Source organism: Lissotriton helveticus, chromosome 11 (genome assembly GCF_964261635.1).
Source record: "Lissotriton helveticus chromosome 11, aLisHel1.1, whole genome shotgun sequence".
Taxonomy (NCBI): domain Eukaryota; kingdom Metazoa; phylum Chordata; class Amphibia; order Caudata; family Salamandridae; genus Lissotriton; species Lissotriton helveticus.
The window spans coordinates 698,123,661-698,151,101 of NC_136072.1; the positions used below are offsets into that span (position 1 = coordinate 698,123,661).

General features: G+C 46.6%; 1 protein-coding gene across 1 annotated transcript in view; it reads right to left on the reverse strand.

Annotated features, from left to right (window-relative positions):
- The window catches only part of ZMAT4 (zinc finger matrin-type 4), a 2,238,825-nt gene extending 2,211,966 nt beyond the window's left edge, over positions 1-26,859 (reverse strand). The window contains exon 1 of the mRNA XM_078665763.1: positions 26,733-26,859. The gene's annotated coding sequence lies outside the window, so the exon portion shown is untranslated. The remainder of the gene's footprint in view (positions 1-26,732) is intronic.
- Between the last annotated feature and the right edge of the window lie 582 nt (positions 26,860-27,441).

The following is a 27,441-nucleotide window of genomic DNA, read 5'->3' on the forward strand; positions in this document are numbered from 1 at the left end:
CATCAGAAAAACAACAATCACAGTGGTTCATCTGTAAGGATCAAAGGTTTTATGGCTGGATCGTTTTTGACGCTCTTTGGTCTGAACGTTTTGTTCTTCAAAAACAAATTTCCAAAGTTTTTATCCCTGGGTGTGGGCAGCGCCATCACTAGGGTTTGTGTGACCCAGTGCGGTAACTCATGGTGTCACCCCCTCACGACTTACCACATGGAAGTGTGGATCTGCTCTGCATAAGACCTTCGGCGCCAGTCGACTTACTGACCGGTGCCACTGAGGCGCGGCTCAGCGCACCTCCCCTCTGCTCAGCTTTGCCTCAGCCACACCACGCCGGGGCTTTCACCATTTACGGGCTGGTTCAGCCCGCACCTGATGTCTGCGTGTGGCAGCTTCATCGACGGGAGTGATGTGGCTCGGTATGGGGTCCCGGGCGCCAAGCGCTTTTCTGGCCGATGGCATAGAGTTGCTGTATTTCATGCCGCTTCTGCGCCCTGCTCCACCTCATTCGTTGCGTGCCTAGCTCCTGTGCGACACTCTAGGCCTCTTACTACCGCTCCCTCTCAGGCAGCTGCTCTGTTCCCTCCGCTGCCAATCTCTGTGTGGAGCGCACCATCACTCTCCTCCCCGAGGTCAGTCGCCTTCAGTGGTCCTCTGCTCACCCCCCCTGGGCGGTCGTTGTCCCCTCATCACTGCCGCCGAGTATTTCCGATGGCCGCTTCTCCGTCATTTGTGTCACCAAAGGCCCAGTCCCAGGCAGTTCCCGAGGTGCGTAGCTGCAGACCGTTTCCGCTCCGGGTAGGGTCTCGGCTCAGCAGGGGCTCGTTTTTCCGTCAGGCCCCTTGGCGACACCGCTTTGGTTCCACAGTCCCCTCTCAACTGTGCTTGGGCCGGCTCCCTGTATTGGCTGTCAGCTACCCTCGGTCGCCAGTCGATGAGCCTGTCCAATGCCCCCCTGTCCCGTGTGGCTGCTCCGTCCTCTGCACCGTCACTGCCCCTGCTATCTTGCTGCAGGCCTATGTGTGCCTCACTAGGTCTTGCTGCGGACGGTGTTCCCAAGTGCACTGCTCTATCGCCCCAGTGTAGGGCTGCAGGGAAGCTACTGTTTGGACGTTAGGCCTGAAAGAGAGCACCAGTCGATAACTCTGGCCGATGTTCCGTGTCGGCAAGCCTGCACATCCCCGCGGTTTCGCAGTGACTCCCTGCACGTTTTCTTTACGGCCTGTTAGGCCCCTCACCGGCTCCTGGTCCCTGGCAGCCTCCGCTCTCCCTCCATCTTGCAGTCATGCGTTGGGCTCTCCATCAGGCCTTTCACCATGCTCCGCAGCCTCCGGGGGCCCTCAACTACGTCTCTGGCGGCTGTGAGGTCTCGGCTGCTTCTCACCTGCCCCCATTGGAGTGGACGGATCCGGCCGCCATTTTTGGTCAGTGCCTCACGATCCGCTGCATGGCAAGTGAGTCAACTCCCTAGCCCTTGCGAGGTTTGACTTTTAAGGAGTAAAGAGTGTAACTTAGGGCTGAGTTGGGTGACCAGGAGCGGGGAGATGATGCAAGACTCGTCTTACTCGCTCGCCATCTTGGCCACGCCCCCTAGGTTTTCTTTTGGACACTTTTAATGATGTGATTCTGAATCCCTGAATTATAATCTACAGTGGAGTATATTTCTTAGCTCCACCTTGTAAAATTAATGCTACATCATTAGACTTAGCTGCCTATTTATGATGCTTGTTCCTGTCTACTCCAATGAAATATATTCTCATTGGTACTTAGATGGCTAATTATAGAAACAAGAATAAATGTGGCTACATTTCACTAAAAGCTTTAGTAGACCCTGAAAACTTCAACCATCTAGTAGAACCTTGAATCTTCATTGGTGTCACTCCATGTGATGGTGTCCCCCAGTGCGGTCTGCACCCCCCTGCACCGCCCTAGTGACGCCCCTGGGTTTGGGGGTCATTATTTGAATTTTCTGTTCGTCACTGACCTGCTTTTTCTAGCGGTGATGGACAGAAAATAGTTCTCAGGCCGTCAGCCCTAAAAGTTCTGGTAGTCAGATGCCTTTGTTCTGACTGCCCGCGCACCTTGAATCCACTGAAAGAAGCTTTGCTTCAAATGAGCCAGCATGAGCACCACTGACAGAAAGCTGACAATCCACCTGACTAAATAGGACTGGGTACTGAGAGTTTGGAAGAGTACCCAGTCCACCAATTTCCAAATCAAGTCCATAATTAGGTTTTCATTCAGTTTTTAAAGGATTTTGTTTTATATCTACTCCAAAGACTGTCATTTTTTACATTGTTTCTGAAGTTCCTACAAAGTAACTGAAGGCAGATATCATCCCACTCTGGGGAGTCAAACAGCACTGTATGGGGACATTACTTAATATTTCCAAATTCAAAGCTCTGCCGTAGCAGAAACTACTATTACACCATCCCTCACCCTTTGTGTTTTATGAGTTCTGTTGTGCACAACATGTCATTGTGTTCCTCCAAATATTTTCAATCCAGCTTCTTTGAAACATCACTGAATAACTATAGCATTAATTGACCTATCAGCTTCATGCCTTGACCAGGATATGAAAAGGGGAATCACAGGCATTCCACCACAAAGTAGGATTCAGGATGGATCCACTTAAAGACAGAGAGTTTTGTTCACCCTACCATAAAATAACATGTTTGGAGATAACACCCTTGTTGGAAAAAGGTCCTCTTTGAAGTGTCACCCCAAACTTTTTGGATCTTCTGGATCTTGAACTGAACCTCTGTCAGAAGAACTGCTGTGTTGCTTAAAAGACTCAACTAGACTGCTTTTCAGGAACAACTGCTTTGATGCTTGTTGCCTTGCTGCCTGCTGCTCCCTGACTCTGCTGAAGGAGAGCTGACCTCTGCCTTCCCTCCAAGTGATCTCAAAGGGTTTGCTGGCTTGGCTCCTGTTTTCTGAAGTCTCAGGCACACAAAAGACTTCCTGCAATTTGGCTGCTGGACTCTGCCTTGTGTGAGTCATACCCTTGCCTGAAGTGCCCTCTCCAAGTTCTGGCCCTCAGAAGATGGTTCTCCGACTGTTATGCTACAAAACCAACACATCATCACCTTTGCGATGATCAGAACTGACATATCTCCCTTCGATACCGATGCAGAGGCTGTTTGACAACAGCGATTCTACAGCCTGCACGGCCTGATGATGATGCTCTGCGCGATGACAACGTATCACTTTCACCTCAGCAAAGTTGGACGACGACACAGCAATCCGACTGCATTGAAAAGATTGATGCATCGTGCCCTCAGCATCTACACTTTTCACCTAAGTGGGTCCTGTAGCCTGCCGGCCCTTTATCGCTGTTGGCCTGATCTTTGAATTTGCACCAGTCCCTTGCGACCTCAAGCAACCTTTTGACCGCTTGTGACTTCTAAGCCCTGTTTTTGCATTCAATCTTTAAAAAGTCATATCTCGTCTTCTACTGATTGGATTTTTGTCCTTTTGGTCTTATTTGACTCGGATAAATATTCTCTAGTTTCCTAAACGGGTGTGGCATCTTTTTGGGGTGTTTGTATCATGTTACTGTGTCTGTGTGTGTTTTAATACTTTACCCATTGCCTCTTTAGATAAGGCTGACTGCTCTGTGCGAAGCTACAAGAAGGTAAGCACAGACTTACTTTTAGTATGTATCCAGCTTACCATGACTAGAGTGGTGGGTTCTGCTTGGCCTGGGTGCATACCTCAGCCAACTAGGAATTCCATTTCTAATATTGATGATCTGCTGTGAGGATAGGACTTGTGTTTGTGCATTACCATATAGTAATTTAGGTTTCACTTCAGCTTTATACAAAGACCACTATGAGTTTCAAACTCCCCTGTTCTCTCAATTGGTAATTGTTCTCAATCTATTCCTGCTTCATCTTCATTGACTTAGGGCTCTGTCTGTTTTTGCACAAGTGAAACCTTGGCTGAATGTAAATGGATATCAACTGTGTGTCATCTTGCAGTATGAGGGAGCTGAGTAGCTTCTGCAAGGAGAGGGGTTTGCCTGTTCAGAGAGGTTCTAATAGTCTGGACCTCAAGCTTACCCTACATGCATTTGAGTTTAAAAGGAGGGGGAAGAAACAACAGGAAACTCTAGGAAAGGACCCCTTGGAATTCTAGAGAATTATTCTCCACCAGAGGCCCAAGATGGTGTCCCTGAGGAGGAAGAGGAGAAGAGAAATGACCAGGCAAGGGCTCTAGAAGAGAGAGTGGAGCACAGAGAGAGAGTCTCCTGTTGGATGCTATGCTGGGAGCAGTGTCTCCTCCCAAACCCTGTCCCCGCTGAGAGGGACTTGAGGTTGCAGATGGCCCAGCTGGCTGTTGAAGAGAGAAGAGCTGGGGCTGAGAAATCCCTATCTGAGGAGAGAATGGCTGAGGCTGAAAGGGTCTTAACCAGAAATAAACTTGCCATGGAAGAAAAGCCTTGTGGGCTCATGAACTGAGTCTCAACGAGCTGGAATTCAGAACCCTGGAGAGTTGGTGGCAGTGAAACCACTGTGTCCAGTCCTGAAGACACAGACTGCATACATTGAGACTTGATGCCTAGCTTCAAGGAGGCGGATGACATACACCAGTGGTTTCAGGCATATGAGGTAGCTCTAGAGGTGCGCATGATCCCTGAGGAGGAATGGGGAGGTGGTATATAAAGTCATATTCCAGTGGCCACATTACACTTGCAGGGCATTTTCCTTCATTGTGCTGGGCACATCTTTCAAAAGGTGCACCCAGACAAATGAAGGAAATCGTACCATATTATAATGAAGGCACTGCCCTCAGGGCAGCCGTAAACTTGTGCTGCCCTGGGAGCAGCACATTCATGTGAAAAACAGAGCGGCTGCTTTAATGCCGTTCCATGTTCTCACAGTGAAGGTGGCAACCCACCTGCACTTTTAAAGGGGATTAGAGATTCCCTTTCATGTAGGTGCAGTCAGTGACAGCACCTGCCTGCAAGGGGGTGTCTGGGAGTTCATAGGACCCCTCTACCCCCTCCAGAGGGCTGCTCTCAGGGGGCACATTGACAGTGCACTACCTTTTAACGTCACACTTACAGTGTGCTACCTTTTAGGTGGCACGCTGCCAGTGCACCTCCTCAGAGCTTCTTTGCCTCTGCACCCGCGTCTGTAATACAGCATGGGTGCAGAGGCAAAGGCATTCCCTCATTTACATGGGGCACACCCTCATGCAAATTAGGGAACACACCCTAAAGATAGCACTGTGTCTGAACAAGCATGTTGGAGTGATCCCAAGTCCTAAGGGGACTGGCTCAGGTTCCCCCAACCGAGGATAGGGGAGTTCACAGTAACACAGACAGATCCAAGTATAGTGGGTGGGATATTGGGGGTAAAGGGTACCATGTCCCTTCTCAGAGTAGAAGGAGAAATAGGGTGGACAGAGATCCAGGGTGCCCTATTCCCAGTCCCAGAGCTTGGGTAGTTCACAGAGGGAGCACTTGCAAGGGATCCTAGTCTGTACCGAGAGACCATCCACTAAAGAGAGAGCCCAGTGTCAGGAGAACTTGAGGGGCCACTGCCACAAACGTTCAACTAATTCTGGTTTCTGGCATTACCACCCAACAGAGGAGGGTGCAGAGGCCCAGAGGGAGTGGTTAGAGCAAACAGGCCTAAGTGGGAGGACCAGTAGGTCATGGATTTCGAGCTCTGATATTAGAGCATTCCAAGGCTGACCCTGGTGAAGCTACATCTGGCCTGGGGGAATCCATGCTCTGGGGAGAAGGAAAAGAAAACAGAAAGAGGAGTACCACCAACGTGGAATCAAGGATTCCTAATGGGGTGTGTGGTTGTACAAAAGTGAGAAATTCTCCTTTTGTTAAAAAAAAACCCTCACTCACCACCTAGTGGTGACATGCTTCATCATCGGGGTCCACCCTAATGACCTAGCGTCATCAGGGTGTGCTACAACACCTGTTTACAGTGGAGCAGGTTGTGAGTGAAGGTGCATGAACAAAAATAGGTGTGTTAAAAATTGTCCTGGTTTAACTTGGGAGAAATAAAACTTTATTTTCAAGAAACTGGACAATGTTAAAAACAATGACGAGATAAGGTGAGGGTGATTATGAGCCCGTGTATCTCTATGTGTGTCTGGTCTACATGTTTCAACCGTAAAGGTATTGTTTAACCAGGTTTTCTTCAGGACCAAAAACCAGGGGAGTGGATGGTCTGCGTCCCCTAAAAGACGCACCCGATCCTACTCTCTGGAACCACAAAAGGGCAAAAGTGTGCCTGCGGTGTCAGCTTATACCACAATGGGTAAGCGTAAAAATTATCAAAATACCTGTAAAGAAGGTAAAGACAAACGTCAAAATTTAAACTTCTACATGCCTGTTACGTTGTGCAGTGTCTCAAATTGTGTCAGCATGCTGTCACTCCCATTAGGATAATTTACTTGTTCAGCGTCGCAAAAGTCAGGGCGCAAAGGGCTGTTAGGTGTGCCTTCTCTCAGTGAGAGGACGTGATTGTACATGGCCGTGGTTGGGCGGTTGATATTTACCACACCTTGCAAGCTTATCAATTGTGCGGGCTGAGTGGTAACTATATTTCTTATAAACTCACGCGCTTCTCATCAGTTTAAGTGGCGTGATCATATCTCGCATTCAGAATCGTGAGGGCGAGGCCGTATCTTATAGATAGTACATGAGCTGCCATACTTCACTTATATAACATGAACAGACTCACTGACATTTATACGTTTTGGACAAACAAACATATAGTTGATAATATGAGGCTTACTCTCAGTGGGGTATTGATAGACATCATAGGGCAGGGAAAGGCTATCCTCAGTGTGAAACGTATTCTGAAACGAAATAGGTATACCGTTTCACGAATAACGTTATAAGGAGACCGGCATAGGACATTGAGCCGTATCTAAAGAGAGGGCGCTACGGAGCGTAGTTGATAAGCGGTGACCGTAGAAGTTCTGTGGCTATGGGCTGGTATGAAGGGCTCTCTACTTACAGTTTCGATGTGAGGTCTGAAGCCGTTAACCTACTTCTGTCCGCTGCCCTGCTACAATGAGACCGGGCGCTCGGGGACTGAAATAAAGAAGATCGACTTCCGCGTAGGGCGGGGCTATGCTCCGATCACGTGGGACGTTGCCAGGGAGCCTGCATCGGCTATGGAGGCCGTGTAGGTTCACACATGGCTCCTAACGTTGGGGTTCGATCCTGGGTTGAGGGACAGAGGGAGATGCGCTAAATTAAGTAGCTTGGTTCCAAATTTATGATAAAATTAAAATTGGAAATAAAAAAGGAATGTTCACGCCATATATAGGCATGCTCTGAATTAGGGTTTTCAGTAGCTTATTTGGGTACAATGATCGTTGGTGTTTAGGTGATGGCTCCGGCTAGGTTCCCGGTTGGAAAAGGACAAGGAGGTAAATAGGCATTCCCTAGCTGTCTGTTGTTGCCGGGGGTAGTGTCCAATGCCGGGGTACAGCCATCGCATTATATCATAAGGTGAGTGATAATAGGGCAGTTCATTATAAGACTGGGTTACACTGTGGGGTGGACCTATTGTATGGCGCTATTCACAGGGGTACAGTTGGGGTGGTGTGGGGATTGCACAAAAGGTCTGGTTTATTTAAGTACTGATGCCCACGGGATATTGTCATTAAGGCCTGTTTTGTGGGTCGACAGTCTATAGACCCAACGTTGCTCTTTCTCATATAAGAGCTGTTGTGTATTAGGTCCGGGTGGGATCTGTTCAATGATGGTCCATCTCATATCGTTCGGTGTGTGGTGTGCTTCTAGAAAATGATCTGTCAGTTTGGTTGCATTCTTCTTGCAGCGTATGGTGCTGCGGTGCTCACAAATGCGTTGCTTGACTTTCCGTGTAGTCATGCCGATGTAGGGTTTTCCGCATGCACATTTGATCAGGTACACAACGTTTGCACTGTTGCAATTAGTATGTGTTCGTTGTTCCCAGACCTTTCCTTCTTCCAAGTTCAGAGTCTTTGTGTTTTCCGTGAGGTGACACACACTGCAATCCCCACATTTGAAATGTCCTGTTACTGGTGGGAGGTTCCACGCCTCTGTGACACTTGGGTTCAGGTTAGAGGGTTTCACTTTTGGTCGGGTGTTGACTAGACTGTCTTTTAGACTAGGTGCCTTTTTGTAAGAGAAGAGTGGTTTTTCCCATTGTAGCATGCACGTATTCAATATTGACCAGTGCTTGTTGATACTCCTACTCACTTGGTTCGATATTGTATTGTATGTGGTGACACAGGTGAGTGGAACAGGGTCATTGTGAACCATTTTGTCTTCTAGGAGCACGTATCTGTGTTGGTTTCTGGCTCTTTTTTGGCATTTATCAATGACCCTGGATGGGTACCCACATTGTTTGAGTTTGCTGGTTAGGTCCTTTGCTTGGGCTTTGTAGTCCGTCAGTTTGCTAGAGTTTCTCCGTAACCTTAGGTATTGCCCGTAGGGCAGGTTTTCTCTGAGTGGGCGAGGATGAAAGCTTTCATACCTGAGGAGATTGTTCTTGGCAGTGGGTTTGAAATAGGTTTTGGATGTCAAACCATTTTCCTCCTTTGAGATTTCTATATCCAAGAAGACCATTTTTTGTTTGTCATAACAGTGAGTAAATCTTAGGTGTGGGTCACAGGTGTTGATCCATGTGATAAATTCTTTGAGTGTTTGTTCTGGTCCTTGCCAGATAGCTAGGACGTCATCAATGTATCGTCGCCAAAACTTGATGTGGTCGGCCAAAGGGTTTGTCTCTGCCAGGATGAATTTTCCTTCAAAGTCGTGGACGTATAGTCCAGCCACACTTGGGTAAAAACACTGCCCATGGAGGTACCTCCAGTTTGGAGGTACAATGAGCCTTCATACTCAAAATAATTCCTTTTTAATGCAAGAGTGGCACATTGTAGGATGAATGATTTTGGTGTTTGGTTGTCCCAGGTGCTCCCTTCCAGGGTGGTTTTGAGTACATTGATGGTGGCATCCTGTGGTATGCTGGTGTATAAGCTTTCGATGTCAAAGCTAAGTAGGATAGTTTCATCATCAACTCTGATTTCATTGAGGAGTACCAACAGGTTCTTAGTGTCTTTCAAATATGTGGGTGTAGATTGTACGATAGTCTTGAGGAAAAAGTCACAGAACCTTGAGAGTGGTTCTAACAGTGAACCAATTCCCGAGACGATTGGCCTGCCTGGAGGGGGGATTTTTCCTTTGTGCATTTTGGGCACTATATAGAAGTACGGGATCTTGCCTTCCGTCTTGCTCAGATAATCTGCCTCCTGTTTGGAAATTTTTCCTGTTGCCTCTGCCGTCTCTACTAGTTGTAGGATTTCTGCTCTACGGTCTTCTGTGGGGTTCATTTGTAGGGGTTGGTAGTTCCTAACATCCCCTAACAGTCTCCTGCATTCTGTGTTGTAGTCATTTTTGTTCATTATGACCAGGCCTCCCCCTTTGTCTGCCGGTTTGATTATAACAGTGTTGTCTGCTTTTAGTTTGAAAATAAAGTTTTATTTCTCCCAAGTTAAACCAGGACAATTTTTAACACACCTATTTTTGTTCATGCACCTTCACTCACAACCTGCTCCACTGTAAACAGGTGTTGTAGCACACCCTGATGACGCTAGGTCATTAGGGTGGACCCCGATGATGAAGCATGTCACCACTAGGTGGTGAGTGAGGGGTTTTTTAACAAAAGGAGAATTTCTCACTTTTGTACAACCACACACCCCATTAGGAATCCTTGATTCCACGTTGGTGGTACTCCTCTTTCTGTTTTCTATCGATAAACCCAGGGGTACAGGAGTACTCCCCGTTCACGTAACGTGAACAGAATCCCTTGCTCTCCCTTCTGTTTTTTCAGTTCCGGAATCCATGCTCTGCCACATGGACAGAGGTCGGGAGACCTGTGCCAGGCAGACCCTGGCACAACCCATGCAGTGTTTTTCCCTTCTGGTTGGGGGAGTTGTACTCCCCTGGAAGTCCTGGCTTGCCAGGCACCTGTTCAGCCGAAGGTTACAGACCCTCAGTTGAAGGGCCAGGTTCTGGATATCACCCCTGAAATGGTAGGAGTGGTGGTTGCCACAAGTGTCCTGGCAGTTTTGTTTTCTGCGTGTACCACTCCCTGATGGAGTATACAGTACCCCATATGGAGAGGCAAGGGGAGGAAGGAATCACCCATGACTCCTGTCCAGCATAAGAGTTTGGACCCTGGGCTGGAGGACCAGTTGCAGGATATCAACCGTGAACTGGTGGGAGAACAGGGCAGGGTGGCTGCCACAACAGCGCTGAGAATTCAGCTCTCTGGCAGTACCACTCCTAAAAGGAGGGTACAGAACTCCAGAGAGTAGGGCAGGGGGGAAGTACTCACCTCTGACTCCTGCCCAGCCCACGGTACAGACCTTGGGTTGGAGGACCAGTTGCAGGATACCACCCCTGAACTGCAGGGGGGTAGAGTGGAGAAAGGATGCAAGGCACCCTGGGCTACTGCCCCCGGCTCTGACAAACAACAGAGGACAGAATCTCTTTAACGGCCTGTGGTTTGGCTCTTGACAATGACAGCTGTCAGTGGCCTCTATCGGTGACTGTCCCTGTCAACAGTGTTTTCCTTGGGTTGGGGAGAGAAGTCACACCAAAGGGGTGGAATGGGCTACATCACTCTGTTGGCCATGGTGGTACTATCTGCCTACTAGAATGCATCTGCATTAGAAATGAGATTTCTCGTTGGCTGGGCTATGCACCCAGACCAGGCAGAAACCACGACTCTACTCAGCTAAATATACACTAAGATAACCGGTGCTACCCTCTAGTAGCTTGGCACAGACCAGTTAGACTCATCTACAAAGGCAATGTGTAAAGTATTTGTGCAGCCCACACACAGTAACACAATGAATACACCACGAAGAGACTACACACAGGTTTAGAAAAAAAGAGAACATTTAGCTGACCAAATTCAGAAAAAAACAACAAAAAACCAATCAGTAAAAGTCAAGATTGCAATTTTTAAATATTAAATCAAAATAGTGCTTAGAAGTCACTAACGGTAAAAAGGTTATGTGAGGTCGCAAGAGGACTGTTTTAAAACCAAAGTTCAGGCCGACTGTGATGGAAGGCGGCTGGTTACAGGACCCATGCAGGGCCCACTGAAAAAACACCTTGGATGGAGCAAAGTTTTCAAGCTGAGGGCATGATGCCTCATTCTTTCCCATGCAGTCTGGCTACAGGACCCATGCAGGGCCTGCTGAAAAAGTACCTTGAATGGAGAAAAGCAACAACGCTTAAGGCTTTATACGTCGATCTTTTCCATGCAGTCAGGTCACTGCATCATCGTCAATCTGAATAGAAGACAAAACATCATCATTGGGTTGTGTAGAGCTTAGTCGCCGAGCCGTGCAGACTGTGGACCAGATGTTGTTGGGCAGCCTCTCCGAAGGGCAATGCTGTGGAATTTCTCAAGCAGTTGATGCAATGCATCCATTTTTATGAAAACAGCTGCAGACTCACTTCTGAGGCCCAGTACTTGGAGAGGACATCTCAGGCAAGGATAGGACTCACAGAAGGCAGAGTCCAGCAGCACCAGCAGAATTGTAGGAAGTATTTTCTATCCCTGAGACCTCAGAAGAAAAGGAGGTAAGTCAGCAAGCCTTCGGAGATCACTTGGAGGGAAGGCAGAGTTCTTCCAGCAGTGTCAGTGAGCAGCAGGCAGCATGGCCACAACAGAAAAGCAGTCCATTTTTATGAAAACAGCTGCAGACCCACTTCTGAGGCCCAGTACTTGGAAAGGACATCTCAGGCAAGGATAGGACTCACAGAAGGCAGAGCCCAGCAGCACCAGCAGAATTGTAGGAAGTATTTTCTATCCCTGAGACCTCAGAAGAAAAGGAGGCAAGTCAGCAAGCCTTCGGAGATCACTTGGAGGGAAGGCAGAGTTCTTCCAGCAGTGTCAGGGAGCAGCAGGCAGCAGGGCCACAACAGAAAAGCAGTCCTTCCAGAAAAGCAGTCCAGTTTAGCCCTTTAAGCAGCACCGTAGTCCTTCTGACAGAAGTTCAGTTCAAGATCTAGATGTGTCTGATTTTATTGGTCGGTGACCCAGTACTTATACCCAAAAGTGCCTTTGATGTAGGGGGTGACTTCAAAAGAACTCTCTAAAGTGCACAGGATCCCTTTCAACCCAGTCCTGTCTGCCAGGCTAACCCTTGGGAATAAATCAATGCTTTGTATGTGGACAGAGCACTACCTATGGAAGTCTGTCAGACTCCTCCCATTCCTTGCCTGCCCAGGAAGAACCATCAGATTGCAGATGAACGCAGATGAGTTCAAGAATTCAGATGAGCCTCACCTGCCTCTGTTTGTATTCTCTTGGTAGGGTCAGAGCCATTGAACTTGTACCCAAATGTGTCTTTGACGTGGGAGTGACTTCAAAGCTGGCCCTTGAAGTGCACAGGTCCCCTTTCATCCCAGCCCTGTCTGTCAGGCTATCTGTGGGGGAGGGGATAATAATCTCTTTGTGTGAGACACAGGACACTGCCTATTCATATGTAAGTGTCAGCTCCGGCTTGATACCTAGGAAGAGCTATCAGAAGAAAGAAGAATGCAGATGAGTTCTCAGTCACACCCACCCTTCCTGTGTTTGAGGCTGTCTAGAGGGAATGCACAAAGTGTAGCAGTCGTAGCAGTCACCCAACTCAGGCATGTATTAGAGACAGGCTGGCAGGCACAAAGAGCAGTAAGTACATAGAAATGTCCACTTTTTAAATTTGGCATTTCTAAAACAATAATGTTAAATCCAACTTCACAGAAAGGAGGGTTTAGCATAACCATTCCTAACATTAGAAACATGAAAAAGCTACTCCTCTCTGGCATGAATTACAGTTTAAAAGTGTAATAAGGAATTCCCAACGCTGAGCCTATGAGAGAAGTTGGTCTCACAATAGTGAAAAAGAAAATGACTGTGTGTCACCATCAGGACATGCAAAACATACCGGTACATGTCCTACTTTTTATTACATGGCACCCCGCCCTTAGGGTTACTTAGGGCCTATCTTAGGGGTGACTTATATGTAATAAAGAAGGAGATTAAGGCTTGGCAAGTAGTTTTAAATGCCAAGTCGTAGTGACAGTAAACTGAACGCACAGCACTCCAATGTCAGGTCTGAGACAGGTTTGAAAGTCTACTTCTGTGGGTGGCACCATCAGTGCTAATGGTCACTAGTAGCATTTGAAGTAAAGGCACCTAAGTATATGGTATACCACTTTACAAGGGAATTTCCCCCAATGCCATCATGTTTAGAGGAGAAGTACATGTGCGTTATCACTGGTTTGCGGTGGTAAAGTGCTCAGAATCCTAAGGCCAACAAAAAGATCCGCAAAAATGAGAGGCAAAAGGCAAAACATTGCTGGAAAGACCACTGTAAGGATGACAGGTCTAACATGTGTCCCTCCCACCTGAAAGTGGGGAGATCTATCCAGACTCAAGGGAATTCACATCACTAAGGCAGAAACATCTGGACAGACTGTCAACATTGCTGTGGTCTACTCTTGGTCTCCGTTCCACCCTGAAGTCCATAGCCTGTGGGGAAATGGACCCCTTCAACAATGTTGGATTCTCACTCTTCATTTGCATGAGCCACCTAAGGGGCCTTTGGTCTGTCTGAATCAGGATGTGAGTGCCAGACAGGTATGTCCTCAGCTTCTTCAGATGAAAAAACAACAGTTGATGGACAGAATGCAGAACAATGTCATACATTCACCCCAGTACAGAGATCTGGGCCTAAATCCATCGTTTTTTTGCTCACCATGCCATTCGAGTTTGAACGTAGCCATATGCAAATCAGTCTTGACCCTGTGCCCCATGGGAACAATCCAGCCCGAACAGCCAAGCCAGGTTCTCCCTGGACTGGAAACAAGCATCTTAGGACCGGTTTCGGGCTTTCAGCCCTCATCAGCCAGGATAGCTTCATTCCAGTGGAATGGAGAGCACAGGATGCACGTCTGAGCATACCCGTCCCACTCGGGGTAACAAATGCAAAGACAACAGTTGAAGAACAGAATGCAGAACAATGTCATATGTTCACCCCAGTACAGAGATCTGGGCCTAAATCCATCGTTGTTTTGCTCACCATGCCATTCCAGTTAGAACCTAGCCATATGCAAATCAGTCTTGACCCTGTGCCCCATGGGAACAGTCCAGCCCGAACTGCCAAGCCAGGTCCTACCTGGACTGGAAACAAGCATCCTAGGACCGGTTTCCGGCTTCAGCCCGGATAGCTTGATTCCAGTGGCAAAGAGAGCAGGGGACTCATGTCTGAGCATACCCGTCCCACTCGGAGTGAAGAATGCAAAGACAACAGTTGATGGACATAATGCAGAACAATGTCATACATTCACCCCAGTACAGAGATCTGGGCCTAAATCCATTGTTTTTTTGCTCACCTTGCCATTCCAGTTTGAACCTAGCCATATGCAAATCAGTCTTGACCCTGTGCCCCATGGGAACAGTCCAGCCTGAACTGCCAAGCCAGGTCCTCCCTGGACTGGAAACAAGCATCCTAGGACGGGTTTCGGACTTTCAGCCCTCATCAGCCAGGATAGCTTGATTCCAGTGGCATGGAGAGCACCGGACTCACGTCTGGGCATACTCGACCCACTCGGGGTGACAAATGCAAAAACAACAGTTGATGGACAGAATGCAGAACAATGTCATACATTCACCCCAGTACAGAGATCTGGGCCTAAATCCATAGTTTTTTTGCTCACCATGCCACTCCACTTTGAACCTAGCCATATGCAAATCAGTCTTGACCCTGTGCCCCAAGGGAACAGTCCAGCCCGAACTGCCAAGTAAGGTCCTTCCAGGACTGGAAACAAGCATCCTACGACCGGTTTCTGGCTTTCAGCCCTCATCAACCAGGATAACTTGATTCCAGTGGCATGGAGAGCAGGGGACTCACGTCTGAGCATACCCGTCCCACTTGGGGTGACAAATGCAAAAACAACAGTTGATGGACAGTATGCAGAACAATGTCATACATTAACCTCAGTACAGAGATCTGGGCCTAAATCCATTGGTTTTTTTTCTCACCGTTCCATTCCAGTTTGAACCTAGCCATATGCAAATCAGTCTTGACCCTGTACCCCATGGGAACAGTCCAGCCCGAACTGCCAAGCCAGGTCCTCCCTGGACTGGAAACAAGCATCCTAGGACCTGTTTCAGGCTTTCAGCCCTCATCAGCCAAGATAGCTTGATTCCAGTGGCATGGAGAGCACAGGACTCACGTCTGAGCATACCTGTCCCACTCGGGGTGACAAATGCAAAAACAACAGTTGATGGACAGAATGCAGAACAATGTCATACATTCACCCCAGTACAGAGATCTTCAGTGCCCAAAGCACAGCAAAAACTTCTCTTACAATAGTACTCCACCTCTGTTCCCTGGGGAGTAACCTCTCGGAGAGGAAGGCTACAGGTTGGTCTAGGCCCTCCTCATTAATTTGGGATAGTACTGCCCCTATGCCATGCTCTGTGGGATTTGTGTAAATAATAAATCCCTGTGTGAAATGAGGGGCCTTGAGAACAGGAGCTGTACACATGATTTGCTTCTGAGAGTCAAAGGCAGTTTGGCATGCCTTTGTCCAAGTCACATTTCTGGGTTGCTCCTTGGAAGTCAGCTCAGTCAAAGGGACAACGAGGGTGCCATATCCACTGACAAACCTCCTATAGTACCTAGTGAGGCATAAGAATGATCAGTCTGTGTATTGAGGGGCTGCCCGGCCATGATGATTTTTGTATTGGCCTGAAGGGGTCCCACATTCCCCTGGTCAGCCAGGTGTCCCCAGTACATCACAGATCCCTACCCTATAAGGCAATTATTTCCCTTGATAGTCAGGCTCGCCTGTTGCAAAGCCTGAAGCACTTCCTGCAGGTGAAACCGGTGGTCCTTCCAGCTGCTACTGAAGACAGTTATGTCATTCAGACAAGCAGCAGAGAAGGCCTCCATACCAGCAAGGACCAGGTTCACCAGCCTCTGGTGGTAGCAAGGGCATTCTGTAGTCCAAAGGGCATCCCGGTAAACTGATAGTGACGCTTTGGAGAGGAGAAGGCAGACTACTCCATTTGTTCCCTCTGTTAGGGAGATCCCCCAGTACCCTGATGTAGGATCAAAGGCAGTGTGATACTGGGTGTTTGACTTGGCCCGTTTTAGAAGGTTCACCCCTAAACTTTTTGCCTTGTCTGTCACCTGGTGTTGGTGACTTTATGCCCTTGGGCACTTTAGCACTGAGGTCCAGTGTAACGTGTGTGCGCTCTCTGTGTACGTGTGGTGGGATTGACCTGCCTTCCCAAAGGAATGCTTTGGAGATGAGTGGGTCCGTGGTAAATCCTGGTATGAGAGTAGCAGAATGGTCAAGTTTAGTATGTATGAAATTGTGAGAATAAATGCTGAGTGATGGTGCTCACGGATTTATTATGACTGGTGGAGAAATGCCACTTTTAGAAGTTGGCATTTCTGTGTGCTAAGTGTCTGCTTGCCTGATGTTATTTGCATGCCTGGCTTGTGAGTGACAGGGGCTGGGAGGTGTGTGTGGCTTCAGGAGGGGCAGGCTGAGTCAGCGCTGGGCTGAATAGGACCTCTGGGCTGGGAGTAGTGGGAGGCATAATCCCCTGACTCTGAATAGTAAGGTGCCTGCCCTAGTGAATGCTGGCTCCGCCCCCTGTGGTGTGCCTGATCACCTAACCCCTACCTGACAAAGGGGAAGAGGAGCTTGCAAAACAAAGTGCTCCAATTCCCCCCGAACCAGTTGCATCTGGCTCCCCCATGCCCTGCACTAAAAGACAAAGGAAATGTTATTATAAATATAGGGGCTGTGACCCCACGAAGGTTGTTCAGTTCTCTTCTTGTTCCTGATTTGGGGGGCGTGCTGCTGCTGGGGCCCAGGAGGAACCGCCATGGAGGCTTAACTCCCTGCTGGAGGGCTCTGTGTGCTGGCCTTCCTGGGCCCAGCATTGCCCCCTTCATGTCCCAGGACCTTTGAAACCTTTTGCTAAGGAGCTGGGCTCCTAATACCTCGTGAGAGCTGTATCTCCATTGCCCCAGAGGAGAGTGAGGAGCTGGCAGCATGGCATCTCCCAGTAAGCAAACATCCAGCATGGTAAGAGGACATCTCACGTTTTCCTCAGGGCCTCAGTCAGGCCTTGATAATGCCTTCCAGGATCTTAATGAACCTCTCGACAAGCTTTAAAGCCACTCCCTACATCAAAGGCTTTTTTGGGTTTAAGTACGGGCTCTCTGACCCCCTAAAATCAGACACTTCTGGATCTTGAACTGAACCTCACTCAGAAGGACTGCTGTGCTGCTTAACCACTTGGATGCTAAGGCTATTTTGGATCTTCCATGTAATTTCCATTGAAATCAATGGAAACTCCATGACGAGTTACCCTTGTCATTAGCACTGAAGGGGTTAAAGGACTCAACTGTACTGATTTTCTGGAAGGGCTGCTTTTCTGCTTGTTGCCCTGCTGCCTGCTGCTCCCTGACTCTGCTGAGGGAGAGATTGACTCTGCCTTCTTTTCAAGTGATCTCTAAGGGCTTGCTGGCTTGCCTCCTGTTTTCTGAAGTCTCAGGGACACAAAACACTTCCTGCAATTCTGCTGCTGGACTCTGCCTTATGTGAGTCCTATTGTTGCCTGAGGTATCCTCTCCAAGTTCTGGGCCTCAGAAGTGGGTTCTGCAGCTGTTTTGCTACAAAAATGACACATCATCACTATTCCTCTGATCTAAACTGACCCATTGCACTTTGATGCTAATGTAGAGGCTGCTCAACAACAGTGGCTTTACAGCCTGTGTAGCCCAATGACGACACTCTGAGTAGCTCAACGACGATGCATTGCCTTCACCTCAGAGAAGCTCGATGACAACACAGTGACCCTACTGCATGGAACAGATAGATGCATTATCTCCTTGGGATCTACGCTTTGCTCCACTTAAGATACTTTCACAGCGGGCCCTGCGTGGATCCTGTAGCCTGCCTGCCCTCCATCACAGTCGGCCTGAACTTTGGATTTGCACCGGTCCCTCACATCCTCAAGTAACCTTTTGACTAGTAGTGACATCCAAGCAATATTTTTGATTTAATCTTTCAAAATTCACCAAGGTTTTTTGGGTAGTTCGATATTGCACAAACGTGACCCAAGGGCATTAGGGCACTTTACAAGAAGAGAGGGGAGATTTAGGGCCTGATATAGAGTTTCGGAAATTAAATAATAAGTCACAAACATGACGGATATCCATTCCACCTTAATTTAAGTCCCACAGGATATAATCACATTTAATATGGCAGATGGGCTATCAATCATGTTTTTGGCGGAGCATCCCATCCGATAACCTTTAAAGCAGGCCTTAAGTGATGTAGACAGAATCACAGACTGTTGAACTGTGGTGAAGATCTCAACCTAGCGTCCTAATTCCAAAGTCAGCTGCTCGAGCCGCTAGGCCACATCTCCTCCTCCAATCGCAAACGTTTCAGTTGGTCTTCTCAGTGGTTCATATTTAATGTATTTTGTGTCTGTTGCATGACATCTAGAACTATGCTTAGCTGTGGTAGAAGCATTCTGCTATTTAGACTACATAAATGCATGCAATGGCTTGTATGCTGTAAAGCCCTAAACCCATTATTGACATTCATATTATGATCCGAACCAGTTAAACACACTTTGCACGTAAGCATCTAATATGTGCAGATAGGCTGAAGTTATAGACTCTTCACTAAGTGATACAGCCTCCTGGGCATTCTGAGAGGCAATGAACTGCAACCTGAGAGTGAACAGCGCCGGCTCTCTGAGGGCGTTCAAGGTAGCACACTTGATTAACCAACTGATCTTTCGGCAAATACATCTGTGCTAGAAATCATTGACTGAGCTTCAAATGTAAATCAGTCTTGGGGTTTCACAGTTCCCTGCCCGCAGAGTGGTACGAACAACTGGAAAAATTAAAATAGAACCGTTTTGCCGCGGCGAGGTTTCGCAGTGACGCCAGTGACTTTCCGCACCGACATTTGCACCGACAGGTCACACTTGTGATATTTTTAAGATGCATTCTTGACGCTTGTCGCGCAGCGCAACCTGGATTTGCACAGACGGGTGCAAATGGCCATAGAATAGTGCACGAGAGCGTGAGTGTCATGTTTCACCTAGGTTTCTCGATTCCGTGTTATCGCAGGGATGTCCCTGTAATATTCTATCGATATTTGCAACCATTTGTGCAGAAATATTGTTCGCGCTGAAGTGCAAATGGAAAAACGAACTGGCGCGTTTTGCATCCTGTGGGTTCAGAATGTTGAAGAAAGTGTAAAAAAGGCAGGTATCAATATATGACAAGTTCACCGTGAGATAATGACGTTAAACGTGCGGTTTTTACTATGCAATACACATAGGGCAAAAACTTGAGTCCGAATTTACCAAAATAGGTACTTATTAACCCGCGGTATATAATGCATTTTGAGAGCATCCAATGGATTTGGACGTGCACAGACAGAAGCACTGCCTCTCACACTCTAGTTCCAAATTCTAGGCCTGTTTCTTTGGGCTGAATGTATTATTTAGGACTATGGAGCAAACCAACACACACTTGTGGAATCATTCACCATCCCAATCGCTCCCTCCACTTCTCAGAAATGATCCATCTGCTTTTAAGGTAAGTGATATTTTCTGCCTATAAAAGAAGCATTGACAAAGTCAATAGGTCTGGTTACTTATAAGAGGAAGTGTTTCTCACTGATGGGCGAGTATGTGGGTGAAGTTACATGGATTGGTGTGTGGATGAATGCTCCAGTGAGTCAACGGTGTTAGATGGACGAGTGAGTGCATGGTTTGGTGCGTATGGTGAATGATTGATTAAGAGAGCACATGGATGGGTGGCTAGATATACCTGCGAGACCATGTATGGATAGCTGGCAAGCCATTGTCTGTATACATCCTCTGTGTAGATACAGTCAGATTCTCAATCAGACAACAGTAATGCCAAAATGACAAAAATGTCAAGAATGACCAATATCATAGCAATGCAAACACCCACAATATATAAATAACTGCAATGACACCAGTGTAAACATTATTACACCAAAGATGGACTCCCCCATTTCAAGAGACCTACTATATGTCAAGAATTACCATACATGTGCCAAGGCAAGCAATATACAGAACTCTGATTCATTGTGCTAAGGATTGCCACAATATGGCAAGAATTATCACAATGAAGTATATTCAGATTTACTGATCACTCAAACTTTCTTAATGCATAGTCAACTTTGCGCCATCACACAATAATCAGAACACATTTTTAGAGTTTCCTTGTTATTCAGCTGTCCATATTGCATGATTAAAATTACCCAGTCTGTCAGTAATACATAGTCCGGGTTCAGATTGGCACCATCACTTAATCTCAAATGCAAGTTCTGATTTGCACTCAAATACTTTCAGTGAAAGTCCAGATTGTGCACCTTCACTTAAAAACACTGAATAATGGGCCACAACCTCCCCATCACTCATTAACCTGTGCTGCATATTCAGAGTTACCACATCACTCAGCAATCATCAGGAAATGTTGATATTTGAGCCATCACTAGGCAATGCTCAGTACATTTTAGATAACACTCAGTACACTCTTTCTCTGGGTAATATTCAGTACATTTTAGGTAATACTCACTACATTACTAGATATTACTCAGTACCATTTTTGCGTAATAATCGGTATATATCGATACACTAATAAACACATTGGAGTCAAAATGAAGGCTAAGTGGATCAGAGAGCTGCATTCCCTGCCTCTGCCAACATTTGAACTGATGACTACTGAGGTGTGGCTTCAGGGTATGCACACCACTAAGGGGCAGGGCCGTGACTCAGTCTAATTCAATACCACACCGCTAGTACTGCAGCCACTCATATGGCATCTCCACTTTGAAACAACCTATTTGCTTCAAAGTGCCAGACATGAACCCATTGTTTGAAGTGCTGTTCAATATGCATTTCAGCAGCCATCACCTGACTGACCCACCTCCTCTGCCTCCCACCACAGTCTGCAAAATGTGCACCGGGTGAGCACACAGCTCAGCTGGAGTGGAGGCAGAGCAGATGAGGTTGTCGCCTGCAATGGATCCCCGCCCCCGCATGCTTGATGTGCTTGCTGAGGTCTGGAAACACTGTATCTGAATATGAACCACCATTGGTCCGTGACATAGTACACATCAGTTACCATCGCCCCACCAACATGGCAACTTCACAGTTGCACCCACAACACCACCACTTTAAAAAAAAAAGTCCTCACGCCAGGGTGAATACCTCAAACACTTCATTTTACAACTTTGCATCACAGCAGATTCAGCAGCTGGCCCCGTGCTCACTCATTTGCTCTCCCTCTACCCTAAGTCTGCGGCGCGCCAACTGACAGTGCACACACTTAGGAGTCAGTGACAGAGATCGGGGCAGTAGCAGTACCCGTCATGGCTGAACAGATTGCTGATGCATGTTACAGGGTTCATTATGAACGGCAGCCTCACTCCCTGATTACCCAGGAGTCTTACAAATAGTACCAGTGACCACTGACTGACAGTGCAGCATGCGGCACTGGAAACATCTCGAAGTGGATGCCAGGGTGGTGCGTGGGGGAGAACAGAAGGACAGGCCTTCGTACCCCCATCCCCTTCACTTTTCCCCCCAATATGGGATTTGCCCCTCATGCAGAATTGGTAAACTAGCCCTTTCCATCCCATCGGCTGCAGTCTAAGAGAGAGTGCTTTGACTAATGGATTGCTAGGACAAAGAAGTAAAGCACCTACTCTCACGACTGAAAGTTCAAAAACTAACGTTTTATGTGGGCTAATCCAGAATGTGTGTTGATTGCAAAAGCAATGACAAACAGCTGAAGGTATCTCTACCAGACCTTAAAACAGTACGCTACCCGAAATTGTAGTCTAGGTAGGTACAACCAGTATGATGTGGGTGATTATTTATTTTGACATTGCAACTTTTTTTGGGTGAGATATTTAAGTGATACTAAAATGCTGCTTTTGTCCACCTCAGAGTGTTCTGACTTACTATAACCAGATTGAGCAATCAGCATGTTTGAAGGGGGGCGGGCGAGGGGAAGGGGGAGAGGGTAACACAATCTACTTGGTCCCCCTGAAATGGAACTCGTTGCAAAGAAACCACCCAATTAACGACTGGGGGCCAGTGTAATACCCCCAAACCTAGGACGTGCACTTTGAATCACAACATAGATGTATAAGTTGAAATGAGTTTTCTGACTCGTAAAAGGGAGAGCGAGCGAGAGAGGGGGAGAGAGAGAGAGAGAGGCTACAAGCTATCCTTGCCAAAAGAATTGCAAAGTTTCGCCGGTAGGATTCAGTAAGGTAGTTGTTTACTGCTGACATCTGGTCATATATTTGCATCCTGACAGGGCAAACACGACATTTCTTCCAGATCGTTAACCTAAATACAATTAATTTGAGTAACGGCAACACCTGCTATGTACTTCGCTGCAAAATGGAAATACTGTAGTAGTAATTGGCGTACATTAGGCTAAAACACACTTTAGGACACCGGGGGAAATGTGAGGGGCTGGCTTGAATGTAAATGTGCTGAGATGTATTGCACTACTTAGTAGGAGCAAATCCGCGACGTGATCCTTGCTACGGATACAGAATTGAGTTAGGGAAAAAAGACACATTTCAAGACTAGTCGCAAAACAAATGATTTCCCTCCAATTTCAGGCATAGTGTCTCCTATATCTGTACAGTTCTCAAAATTATATTCAAAGCCTAAAAAACCTGCACGATCTGAATGCTCGTCCCTTTGAGCATTGCAACTTTGATGGAGAGCTGTTTGCTTATTTGCTTTCACCTACTGATCACATTATTCCTTTCGTGTGCCTCCGGGTGCCGTGAGAACCAGCAGCATGCACACGCGCCAAAAAAGGGATTAAGATATTCACAATGAGAGTAGTGATTATTATGCATCTAGTGATATGCAGGGCCTGTGCCACTCTGCCTTGTTTTTAAAAAGGCCCTGTAATGGCTCCTGAGTAGTCACTGGAGACCATGTTTCATACTTTTTTAGATGTGTGGGAGTAGGGAAGCTGTCACATGAGGGCAGGGTTCTATTACTTTTCTGAGTGCAAGTGCTCTGGCCTGGTGTCCTGTCGGTAAGCAGGTGCAAGTAAAACCCACTGGAGGTATCTGTGGTCTTTTTTGGGATTTGGCTTATCATAGGCCAAAGTCAGGAGTTACACAGCGAGAGTTACATGTGTAATCCACTCTTACCCCTCGCTTCATATGCAGCATCTGTCTGATAAATGGGTGCATCAGGGGGTCCCCTAAATTAGCTGGGTGGTACATCCGTTCACTGAGAAATATGTGCCTTATTCTAGCCTCATATTGGATTGGAGTGGACGCAATCATGTGTGAGTGAGTGAGTGAGTGAGTGAGTGAGTGAGTGAGTGAGCGAGCGAGTGAGTCAAGTATGTGCTTCTGGGTGGCAATTGTTCGCACCTGAAATCGAATATCACCTACATGACACATATTCAATCCTGACATGGACAATTCATCATTTCAGCATCCAAGATTGATAATGTGTGAACTGTACCCTTAAATATAGTTCGAGGTCCTCTGCCAGTGCCATTCTTCGCAAATCCGCAAAGTAATCATTGCATTAAACATGATGCAAAAAATGAAATGAGTTCAAAATGTGCAAACATTTTGAGGGCTGACATGAACTTACATGCTTAAAGGAAGATTGCATCCCACATGCCTCTACTTATGTTTATATTCAAGGTACATAGAAGTGAAGTTAAGTAAATTACTTCTAAACCTACTTATACACTTACTTTCACAATGTAGTGCTAGTTAATATTGGAGTCAATATTTTTTGTAGGTCAATACAAAAAAGCTACATATTTTGGCACACAACATCGTTATTGTTGAGTGTATAACTTAGATGGAAACAGATCTGTATTGAAAGGCCACTCTTAACTGATGCAGTCCCCTCCACCTACAAGCACTTGTCCTGCTCCTTTCACCCTGTGTAATTTTCTGCATGAAGAAAGACTTTAAGGGGGGCATGATTTGCATCCACTGGTGAGGCTTGATGCAAATACTTACTCGTTTGGACATTCTGACATCATAGGTTTGCTTACATGCCTCAATATAATATGATTGTGCTTATCTTAAAGAGCTTATATATTTTTATGCAATATCAATTTTGCCTGTAAGATGGCTCCACGGTTCAATGCTCACTGCTGACATCTGCTAAGATCTGAAGGTCAAGAGTTTGGATCCTGGGAAGGCCAACTCAGCCATCCATCCTTCGAGGTCAGTATATCTAGTACCATTAATTTGAACAATAGTGATACCTCTAATTTATAGAGCCGAGAAAAAACAGAATTAAGATTTGAAGTGCTGTATAATATAGTTGTTGTATCTTGTTGAAATACACAACCAAGCAGGGGTCATACCAACTTATGGAACTCAGCAAACATTGTACATCAAGAAGGTATGGGCACAGCCAAGACTCCCCTCCTCAATCCCCCCAAAAACCACTGATCCCCCCCAAGTCACTGATGGCTTTTTTCAGTATGGGGGTTAGGTCACTATCTTCTTTCCAAATATGAATGCCCCATAGAGAATTTACAATCAAAAGCAATGTCCCCAGAAATCAGTTCTAAGGTTAAAACTTCCAAGCAACAAGTAAAGCAGTGTTGGCAGATTGAAAACTGCTTGTCACACAGCATGGGGACTTGAAATAGCACAGCTGCGTATGAGAATGAGCTTCTAAACTCCGTCTTGGCAACCAGTCAGAGCTCTGCGCTACCTGTCCACGATTACTAATTGAAATGCAAATATTCCTGCAGACTTTTTACATATTCATTTTCAGTCTCTGGCGGGGATTATTTCACCTTTAAAATGTAACGCACCACAGGAGAAACATTATGTTGAAAGTAGTTGTAAATTCTTTATTTTCATCAGCAGAAATACAAAATGATCTTTAACTCCTCGGTGTAGACATCAGACTTTCTGTAGGATCATGAGAAGACTTTTTTACGTTGTGTAAAAGGTAGTGACAGTGAATTCACACTCAAGACAGATACCCACAAAAATAGGCACTGGGTTACAGAAAATGGCTTCTCCAGAGAATAACATTTGTTTGTGGAGCTTCATGGCACATTTTTGTTATTACTGAGCACAGTAGGCGACAGACGTTACTATTATACAATTTATTGATATTGAATTTACTGACCTCAGAAAAATGGAATGCTGAGTCAGCTTTGACGGGGTTTGAAAACTCGTGACCAGCTAAAAACAACTCTTACGTCCATAGCACTTGTACAACTCACTGAGCTATAATGGCAGCATAAAGAGCTACACTTGAAATTTGCCAATCCAACAAAACTATAAAAAATGAAAAATATACTTTATGAATATGGTGCCAGGTATAACCCACAATTGTGTTCCACCAGTAAATATTTCCCCAAATTTTTTGCAACAGCTGTTGTGTAGAGTGTTTTTTTAAATTATTATTCCAAACGAACTCCTTTTAATTCGTGGGACTATCGGTGATGTATACTATGGCTGTGTTTGGCTCTCTGACCTTGGAGTATTCTGTTATGCTCATCACTACTAAAGTTAGACGCCTACAGTGCCAAGAGGCAGGGTAGAGGCAATATGTATGCAGCATCACATGACAAAGTTGTTTCACCTTTTGGCCCCTTTTAAAGGGGGTAGAGGCCACAATCTCCAGGCACCACTCACCGCCCCATGAAAGGTCATATTGTTGATGTCCTAAGTATCATCCCACATCCACCTAAAAAAAATGATTAACATAAGGGGAATTCATCACAACTGATCAAGCTTAATGAGTGAGCAGACCTACTTGTATACATGTGTCGGTATCTCAATAGCTTTGCCACAGGTGCTGGACAGCACGACACTGAATAGCAGCATAGAAACATAGGAACTGTGCCAGGGAAGAGGACGACGCACACTTCAACATGATGCGAATGGTGCTGGCTGCGTTACCAGTGCTGACACATCCACACAGTACTACCGAAAACTTCAACACGCAAATGCACAGCTGCCAATTTCCGTCAGCAGAACAACACGTGCTCAGCACAGACCAGCACTACGCGTGTGTCTATCTTTATAACACAAATGAACATTCCTAGAGGGCGGGCGTGCCCTCCAAGGATCCTACAAACAGGCTCTGCTCGTGGCATCGTTTTGCACCGCGGCGCGCGCACCTTGTCCGGCTGCAGGGGGATACTGGGATTACTAACATTTTAATGCACGGGGACATGCCGAAAAACCTGTGCGGCGCCCATCGCGCGCTTCTGGTGCAGGGCAGATTTCAAGAAAGGTCAGAGCAAAGCATCTCCGATAGACATGCGCCTCATCCTAGCACTGGTAGCACAAGGGACCCCCGCAACGTGCACTTTCCAGACACCAACGAGAGCACCTTTCGCCCACAACCATACACAGTGCCTAGCACGCACAAAGCTGCAGAGCGAAATTGCACTTCACAGTAAATACAAAAATGACATGCACACATTTAAATGTATATTCGGTCATATCGTTCCAGCGTACCTGGACTTATCTGAGGTGCATGGAAAACTTTTGCCTCTCTGGGAGAGCACTGTAAGGTCATTGCATGTAAGCCACCTGAAGAAAATAACGATTAACATTGAGGTTCGCGAAGTACCTTGGAATTGCAGGCTTGGCTTTGCTCTAAGGACGCAGCGCCGAGCAGGTGATGCTGTTGACAAGGGCAGAGGCGGGCTGGAGTTATAAAATTACAGCGTCCCTGGGACTCCCCGCGGCCACATCCCTCAGCAGCCAAAAGCAAGTGCACTGAAAAGAAACGCATTTAGGATTTTATCAGCCTGTGCATAAGCCCCGCCCCACGCGCAGTTCATTGGCTGCCCATCTCCCTCGTCCATTCGGGATTGGGTACCAAAGCTTCCCTCATCTGCTTTCCTACTATTATCTGAGCCATCAGAAAATTAATTGAGTGTTCCGCTGACAGCCAACGGGGCTCGTGGTTCGCAGGGGGTGAGAACAGAGCTATCTGCGAACTGCTTGACTTCAATTTTCCAACACCAGAGGCAGAGGATGAATTACGAGATAATGGTAAAATCGTTCTTCTAATTGTGCGCTGACTGGCGTGAATCAAGTTACTAACTGCGCATTGGCGCCTTTAAAAAGCGTGTAGTCAGCCAGTGACGCATTCTGTTTTTTCCGATAAAAGAGGGTGTGAAGTTTGCATCATATACTATTGAGTACAATATCTATTTAGTAATGCCTATATTTTTGCATGTCATCCAATCAATAAATACGAGTTGTTCTCGAGTCTGACAAAAGTACATGTATGGGATGTATACAGTGCTAAATTCTATGGCCGGCCACTTCGT